The following is a 9380-nucleotide window of genomic DNA, read 5'->3' as shown; positions in this document are numbered from 1 at the left end:
TAATGTGAATCAAGAGTAGAGTCACTGTTCCTGAAGTATGCAGGTAAGAAACACTGAAACATATAGGTAGGTTAGTGACATATCAAATACTAATGTGGACAGAACTGATGGGTAAGTTTCTGAATTGCTTTGGTAGTGAGATCAATGCTAATGCAAAGTAAATGGTAAGTCTGCAAAAAGAACTGCCTTGTGATATGTCTCTGGCAAGCTCTTAGATACATCTGGCAATATAATGGAATCTCCACTGGTATATGTGAGCACCTCACAACCTTTTTTTACCTAGCAATGGTGAGACTGATATAATGGCATTTAGAACAGCCCTACTCTCTGTATTTAAAAGCTAATCTTGAAAATCTTGAGAAGATGCAGAAGAATCATTCAAGGTACAGAAATCATTCAAGAATTGTATGTAAAAAATATCACAGGGTAGAAGATTTTTGAAGAGTTAAATCACTGTTTTACAAACAAAAATATTGAGGTCAGTACTGCAAACCTAATGAAGGAAAAAATATTCCATATGTATAAGGTGAATGATCTATTAAAAAAGACAGAACAAGAACCAAGAGCTGCATTGTTGATATCAGAGAAGTTCTAGTCATAGAGCACCTTTTTCTCAGAGCTAGTGAAAAAACATTGATGGACACAGCAGATTTCTCTTCCTGACTTCTGCAAGAATAAAGTCTTTCTGGGAGATACACTTTATCAAGCACAAGCTTGAAGTGTAAAAGTCTGGGATAGTCTAGAGGCTAAAACAAATGCTCAGATAGCAGTTTCTGGCATTAAATTTAGTGTATCATCAGACATGAATCTATTTAACCTTATATGTGACCTCTGGGTTAATGACATAAGTGTGCAAGATGTGTAGCAATGCAGAGTTCATGGTTGGAAAGGTCAGATACATTTGCAATGCCTGATGACAAACTTCACTAAAGCATGTGAACTTTAGGGTTAAGGCCTTAGGGTTAAAGGTAATGGTTATAGTTAGGGTTAGAGTTAGGGGCTAGGGTTAAGTTTAGCTTTAAGATTTCACCTTCTCTGAGATGTTATCCCTTTTTCCTTATTCCCTATTGCGCTTATTTCTGCACAGGGAAAAAGATGCTCCAGCCTAACATAAGGGAGCCTTCAAAGAACAGACTGTTTGTGGGTATCATAGTCAGTATTGTTAGGGAAAAAAAAACCAAACAGCTGAGAAATATTTAGATATGATGCTGCAAAACTTAGCCAAAGAATAAACTTCCAGGCAAACAAGAGTAGATGGCATTGTGCATATAATCAAGCAGCTCTATATGGTTGTCAATTCAAGTTTGTGTTTTCACAGAATCATTAGAATGCTGATTGTAAGGGACCTCTGAAGGTCTCTAGTGCATCCTCAAGCTGATGACAGGACTGTTGTAAGCGTCAGACAAAGCCATGCCTAGTCTGATTTGCACTAAAGATGAAGACTTCACCCTCTGTATGAGAGAGAGCAGAGCTGTTTTGCTTGAAAAATTTCCTAGGGTCTAATCTGATCCTCCCAAAGTACAATTTCTGGTCACTGCCACCTTGAACTTTGGTATATTCCGAGTTGCTTTTCTGAATTAGTTACAGAGGTGGTATTTTTTTTGAGTTAACTTGCTTTCTTCACAGATGGAAATCAGCATGTGCCTTGTTCCTTGCAGTGTTACTAGGGACATTACCTGCTTTCAACATTAAGCCATGCTAAACTTGAAATTCTGCCTGTTTTGTGCATGCCACAGGACAAAATTGCATCTGATCATGTGCATGTTGACTGGAAGAATTGAGTCTCCCTCAGCACCCAGCACATTCACTGTCCCACAAGACAGAGTGAAAGCATGACTAGACTTGTGGTTGGTAACATCCACTAAGTCACCAGGTGGGTTGATCTTGTCAAATGTGCCACACACCATTTGTGGATGTGCAAGTCACAGTTCATGCATCAAATACAGTACTGCAGTCAGATGTGGCTTCTCTGTGTTTGTGCTTTGGTCTCCTGCTCTGTGATTCTGTCCAGCAGAGCTTGGGAGTTCTGCCTTGGAACATTGTCTCCTGTGGACATGGAGAAATTGATATTTCATGTGGACATTGAGAAGGAAAAGAGGCAGGAGGAGACAAGAAACAGCTCCAGCCTTTTCTCTGTCAAACTTGTCATGATTTTGCTGCGTTGGTTAAGAACCTTAAAGATTTCATGGCCAATTCTTGGCTTCATTTCCAGTGACTATGTCATACTGGCTTAGGACATGAGTCCTTAAAACCTTATGAGAATGACACAACAAAGCTGCTTACCAAGTGTGCATCTTGGTTAGGTCAACCAGTGCATATTGATAAGGTGTGAGATTTGGAGTGGGAGTTCTTCACAGTTCTTTTGCCATTTATAGTCTGCATTTTCTATCTGCAGTGGAACTCAGTACTGAGTCTCTTAAGGTAGCAAAGCATGGGGGAACAGAATGGGAAAGTGTGAGGGTGTATTTCTGAGATACCAATGCTAGGTGGTTAGTGAAAATGTAATTTTAGAGAGGGAAGTTGCAGGCAAACCAGGTTCAACTAGGGAATTTTTTACTTCATTTCTTTTCAAACAGCACAAATTTGTGATGGCTAATTTAGAGAACCGAGCGGGGGGAAAGGGCACAAATTAACACCCTTTGTCCTCCTTCCCCTGACTCACCTTGAAATCAAACACTTGTCATCCCACATGCCCAGTCTTCCCTAATTTTCACTCCATGCTAGAGCTAACCTCTCCCAATTTTTCTGGTGACACAAAAGCTTGGGGTCCTGAAAGAACTGTTTCTTGCTGCAGCTTTTTACTTACTCATTTTCTACCATATGATTTGCTTATTTAGGTTTTTTGCTGCTGTTCTTTACTTCTTAGCATCCCCACTATGGTGTGGGTCTCTCAGATTAATTTCTGACTATGTTGCATCATGCTAATGAATAGCAAATTGTCTTCTGATGAATCTCTTTAGCTGTGGAGGTGCTCCTAGGCTGCACATGGGGGATTTATTCTTGTTTTGGCTCAATCTCAGAGGACTGTGTGCTCCTGGGCTGCACATGTGCCTTCTGTGTGTCTTTTGTTTTACTCTTTATGCTGAGATATTTTTTTTATTTTCATATGGCTCTTGTCAGTGATTTGCAAACAAATACAAATCAGAGTCTTAGGAGACTTGACAGGAGACTTCATTCACTTCAGCAAATGACATTTTAAAAGTATTTAGTAGAAATGCCTCTGTATTATTTTAACAAAACAGCTTATGAAAGCACATTAATTTTATTGCTGCAATAAACTGCTTAAGTAACTCTCAAATATGCTCAGTTGGTAGAGGTAGGTGATATAATGTAGTGCTCTCTACAACTACCTGAAGGGAGGCTGTAGCCAGGTGGGGGTTGGGCTCTTCTCTCAGGCAACCACCAATAGAACAAGGGGACACAGTGTAAAGTTGTGCTGGGGGAAGTATAGGCTGATTGTCAGGAGGAAGTTGTTGCCAGAGAGTGATTTGCCATTGGAATGGGCTGCCCAGGGGGGTGGTTGAGTCACCGTCCCTGGAGGTGTTCAAGCAAAGCCTGGATGAGGCACTTAGTGCCATGGTCTAGTTGATTGGCTAGGGCTGGGTGCTAGGTTGGACTGGATGATCTTGGAGGTCTCTTCCAACCTGGTTGATTCTATGATTAAAATCTACATCTTATCAGACATTAGGGAAGATTGCATGCACTAACAGCAGGCATTCCTAGAGGACTACAAGGTCAACTCGGATCAAGTGATTGTAACATTGGTGCCTTTCCTGCTGAAATGCCCCCAGAGTAATGTCCAATTTGCAGTCCCATCTCTACAGTAAATTGTACATACATGTCTTATTGTGATAAAATACTTACAAGATCCTTGCATTGGTGTTAAACTTCCATCTTCCTCCTGCTTGCTGTGCAAACATGCAGTATTTTCTACAACTCTCATGAAAGAGTGTAAAAGCAGACGAGGAAAGGAGATAATTGATGTACATGGTCATCTCTTTTTTTGGAAGACAACGTTGCAAACTGTATGGAGTGGCTGTGGATTGAAAATGGCTTTAGACCAGGTTTAGTGACTGTCCAGCTGAACTGCAAGGAGCAAATTCCGTGGCTAGGTTGCTTGAGGAGGAGTCCTTTCTCCCTGTGGGGGGTCCTGTCCTGTCATTGTGTGGCCTGAACTCTTTCACTCACAGCTTGAGTGTTTGGCTGGCCCGGAGGTACTCATTTAATACCTCTCACAGAAACTGTTGGCTTGTTTCAAAGCTACTGAGTGCTCAAAAGCTCCCATAAGACCAGACTATAAATTTGAATCCTCAGGCCACATTTATTATTAAATCTCTAACATCTCAAGCAGTAAATATTCCTGTTGTGCTGAGTGTCTGCTGCATCCTATTGATTCTGTTCAAAATACAAGACAAACTTCAAACACCTAAGGCTGTGCTGCTACCTTCAGTGACAACATTTTTGCTTAATTTTTTTTTTTCTGCTATAATATTTGTATCACCATAGCAGTCAGATAACAAGGTAAGCACCATCAAATGTGCTGGCCAAATTTCTGATGTATATGGTCCATGCATAGCTTAAATGTAACCTATGTTCAAGGTCTATATAACCTTTGAAAGACTCTCTAGAAGTCTGGAGGTTATTACTCACATCTATAAACGTGGTGGTCATGTACTTCAGCTAGAATTGCTGCTAATAAATCCAGAGTTACTGCTAATCATTATGCCATGTGTGTCCTGAAAAAGAATTCACTGTTAGCTATCTTAAAAATAAACCCCACTAAACTAGTGAGCTATGGACTCCATTTCTACCCCTCACATAAAACAGTGGCTCATGCAAACAAACATATAAATCTGATACAAGGTGTGATGAGTTGTTGCAGTGTGCAGTCTGGTAGTTGACTGCTTGAGGACGACATATATATATAGTTCTGTAGTAAATGTCATGAAGTGAAAGTAAGGAGACATGAAGAGACCTAAAAAAGCAGTAGAAGTGAGTATGTTCAGTCAGAGTACAGCACTGCCTCAAGTCCATTTGTTCTTTACTTGTAATGCTTCTTCCCTGTCTCTGATGGTGCCAGGTTTGCACTGCTGCTGGAATAAATTCCAGAATGGTTGTAGTTGTACACATCTCCAAAAGTTGTATTAGCAGAGGAACTGGAAGCTAAGAGAGGAACTGACTGCCAGCTTCCAAACTTGAGGAACTGCAGGAAAGCATAAAAGACAGAACAAACTGGAGAACACCAGTTTCTACTTCTGAAACCTCCTGGGGGGAAGGGCCAGACTTGCTTTAGTGGTTCCCTCTCTGATGTGAATGCAGTTGCTCCAAGGCCCCCCCCCTGCTGAATTTATCTAGAAACCTTTCTGAGAGATATTTCTGAAGCAAACTTTACCACTGAAGGAAAGTTTGGCAATGCTATCTTAAGACCCAACCATGTGATTTGAAAGCCTTCTCACACTGAATTAGACCTTTAGACTATCCCCTGCTAACACAGTAGTCTAAAGGCAATATTGCATGTGTGCTCTATGAATCAAACAGCTAGATAGTCACAATTTTCATTGCAGGGACTAATAAATCTCATCATTCAAAATTAATTTTGAAGAGTCTTGTCTTCTCTATTTCGTATTTACCCAGCCAGCTGCTCAGAGATACTTATCCTGGTTCCTTCTGTGCACAGGCTGCTGCTCAGCTTTGGTATCATCATGACTGGGAAGACTTGCAGTGGACTTCTGAGGAAATCGTTGTAAAGTACATGCAAGGAGGCTAAAGTCAGCTTTTAAGATTAAGATCAATGGTTTCTCAATATTTCAAAACATACATATTAAATAAATATGCACATTGCTTGTCTAGGCTGGCTTCTGGGAGTGGGATGTGATGCTTTTTTCCTTATCTGCCTGGATTTTCCTGTGTAGACAGGGTGTCTGTCTTCAGTCAGAAGAAAGTGGCAGGTTATTTAACATGCATCTAAAAAGTACAGCTCTCATCTGTGATTCAAATTGGATAATTGGCCTTAATACTCAGGGTTACAGAGAGGTCAAAAGGAGAGCTGTTGTTGAAAAACAGCAGGTTTAGTATAATTTTTAACCAGTATGTTTACTGAAAGGGGATGATCCTGCTAGTCTACAGGACAAACGATGCAGGACCTCCTGAACTGATGCTCTATTATAATGGAGTTGAACTTCATTTAACCTTTCCATCAGGAGCTAAAATCAGTAGGATTTGCTGACTACATGCTCCTTTTTGCAGCTCTCACTGAGAAACAGCAGAATTAGGGATGATCTCAATGTAGGCAGCATGCAGAATTTGCTACTCTTGGTTGCTTTAAAGCAGAATTTAATATTAGATTTTCTAAAGGGAAACATCATCAAAATAAAAGAAGAAAAAGGAAAAAAAACCTCTTTGTGCTACCTAGAGGATTAAAAACAAAATCTCAGGCATATATTTAAATCAAGCTGACCTTCAAAAAGCACTAGGCTTGATATTTGTTAGAATATCTGCCATCAAAATGTGAATCATCTCTTTCTAGTACTTGCACTCCAGTGCATTTTTCATTGTTGTGTAGCTATATCCTTGTTGTATTCGCTTTGCATTCATAGAATCAAGAAGGTTGGAAGAGACCTCCAAGATCATCCAGTCCAACCTATCACTCAGCCCTATCAATACAGTTAATATCCACACAGAAGTGCATTCAAGTTCCTTCACCTTGGCTTTACCTAAGCTCTTCTCTCAAGACTACCATTACGAGCATACTCTTTTCCCCCTCTCATTACATACTTCAGGAGAAGTTCAGTGACTGACAAAGAAACTAGAGCTGGCAGATGAGAAGAATTCAGCATTAAGTGCTTTAAAACTCTTTCACTTTTCCATAGAAAAAAGAGATAAGAAAGTGAAGAAAAGGTCCTGACTTGTTGCCAGTATCTATCCAGTGTTAGTTCCAGAGAGCTGTTCTCTGGAACCCCTGGGAGAGTACCAACCTGCTGCAGATGTAGGCCTTGTTCACCTCTTCATAGAGATGCTCAGCAACAAAGCCTGAAAGGAAAATCCTCACATTCACAGGATAGTATCCCCAGATACTGCCACCCACACACCCTTTTATGCCCCAAACCCAGAGCACCTGGGTCCTATTGGAGTCTCCTCCCACCCCAGGTGTGATCACTTTGCCCTCTCTGCCCACTCCCCTTTTTAATTTGGGTCTTGTTGGAGTCTCCTCCCACCCCAGGTGTGATCACTTTGCTCTCCCTGCCCACTCCCCTTTTTAATCTGGGTCCTGTTTGAGTCTCCTCCCAGCCCAGGTGTCACCACTTTGCCCTCCCTGCTCCCCTTCCCCTATTTAATGGGACCCAGGAAAGGCTGAAGCCTCAAGCTTGCCCAATTGGGCAGAGGGATCCTTCTCCCATCAGGACTGGTGAGTGCCCTTGGTGCGCACTGGGTGTCTGGTGGAGGGGATTCAAAGGCCGGGGGGCCTGAGTGGCCCCCCGGTTAGTTAGGCTAGAGACTTGATGATTACTCCCACATCCCTCACAGGTGCTGGTTTTGCTTCCTTATTTTATCTCTTAGAATCAACCAGGTTGGAAGAGATCTCCAGGATCATCCAGTCCACCTTATCACCTAGCCCTGTTCAATCAACTGGACCATGGCAGTAAATGTCTCATCCTGTCTTGTCTTGAATGTCTCCAGGGACAGCGTCTTCCCTACCTACCTGGGCAGCCCATTCCAATGGCAGATGCCACATAGGGAAGAAAAAAGAGAGGAAAAAAAATCACCTGTCCTGGATCCAGTGTCAGACCTGCCAGAGTGGGTATTCAACACAGAGTCACCACCCAGGCTTGTTCAAGCCCTTCTTTATAGACTTCAGTTCCTGGAGTGGTTGAGACATCACTACTGTTTCCTGATGTAGAGGACTAAAACAAGTGCCACCAGACCTCTCCTGGAGTGGTTGGGCCATCAGCATTAGTGCTTTTTCAGAATGTGGCAAGTTAAGTTAAGAGAAGTGATACTAGACCCTTTCCCACAAGTTCCATTTTGCCCTTCTCTTGGGGAGGTTGTCTGGGCTCATAGGATATCTACTTTAGGGACTGTCCCTTACACATGTCCAGGGGCTTTGAAGGAAAAGCAAGAGTAGTATAATGCTACACGAGTACAGATCTTCCTCTACATACAGCATTACTGAACAAAGTCATTGGAAGCTTTTGCAAGGGACCATTGAGACTCTGTACCTAGATGTCATGCTAGATACAGACAACATTTGATGTGTAAGTGTAGTTTCCAAGTCACAAGTGTTTCATGGTTGATGACAGGGTTGGATGTGCAGTTATACACAGACAGTTGGATAACTTATTTCCATGACTCTGGAAAGAAACAAATCATTTGGGATTGAGGTGGTGAGGAGGAAAGGAAACAACTCCAGGTTCAGGAATCCTGAGTGAAATTACCATATTCTGAGTGTGAAGCATATTTGTATTTCTCCCTCCTCTCTTGCTCCATTTCTTCAGTAGATTCAGATATGTGGCATGTATGTTCTCTCCACAGGAGGACTATGACATTCACTTTAGGGACTCCTGAAGACTGTCTGCTTCTCAGGCTGAATGAAGGAGCAGAAGGCTTGTGAAAGGAACCAAGCTTCTGTAAGCACTGATTATTTTTTCATCACAAATAAACTCCTTGACTTCCAGACAATTTACTGTTAAAAATGCTGTACAAGCTGAGATCTATCTATGAGAGGTCAGAAGAGGTCTACAGTCATAAGTCAAAACCATTTCATCTACTGACTTCTGCTGAAGGGATATGCAGTGCCTGTATATTGTCATGCATGTCCTACACAGGAACAATTCACCCAAACATTCTGTCCCCATTGCCATTGAAAAGACAGAAAATGACATTTCTGGACACATTTGATGTATTTAATAATAATCATAATAATGTGATATTAAAGTGATTATAGGCTCCTATTCACACTGGTTGATGTTCACCCTCTGGCCTTGCCAAAAAGTCCCTTCTATATGAAATCAATTATTCTCTGAACTTTGAACACATCTAGCAGGACTGACATGTAGAGTCACAGCTTGAGTGTTTTTACTTGGAGTTCAGGTGGAAGGTAAATACTGATGAATAAGTATTAAAAACAGATGCACCTCCTTGGTTTGAGTCTTTTGGTTCACCCACAACAGCAGTAAGACATGAGCCATATCAGTTATATATATATCTATGTAAGTGTTCTAGGATCACCTCCCCTGTGTCCAGGAGCAGTGCATACCAACAAAGAGGAAAGCAGGGAAGAATGTTAGGAGGCCTGCCTGGCTAAGCAAGTTGCTGCTGGACATTCTGGCACACAAAAAGAAACTCTACAAGGAGTGGAAGAAAGGACAGCTGGAATGAGGGGG

At 41.6% G+C, this 9380-nt stretch overlaps 1 long non-coding RNA gene across 1 annotated transcript; it reads left to right on the top strand.

Annotated features, from left to right (window-relative positions):
* Positions 1-7294: 7294 nt before the first annotated feature.
* Positions 7295-9158, top strand: LOC135177142 (uncharacterized). The gene is made up of 4 exons (XR_010302946.1): positions 7295-7405; positions 7525-7567; positions 7678-7794; positions 8530-9158. It is a non-coding gene; the product is annotated as an uncharacterized LOC135177142 (long non-coding RNA).
* Positions 9159-9380: the final 222 nt, after the last annotated feature.

The sequence above is a fragment of the Pogoniulus pusillus genome, chromosome 7 (genome assembly GCF_015220805.1).
Source record: "Pogoniulus pusillus isolate bPogPus1 chromosome 7, bPogPus1.pri, whole genome shotgun sequence".
Taxonomy (NCBI): domain Eukaryota; kingdom Metazoa; phylum Chordata; class Aves; order Piciformes; family Lybiidae; genus Pogoniulus; species Pogoniulus pusillus.
Note: the sequence above shows the minus strand (reverse complement) of the source record. Positions and strands in the feature narration are given on the sequence as shown.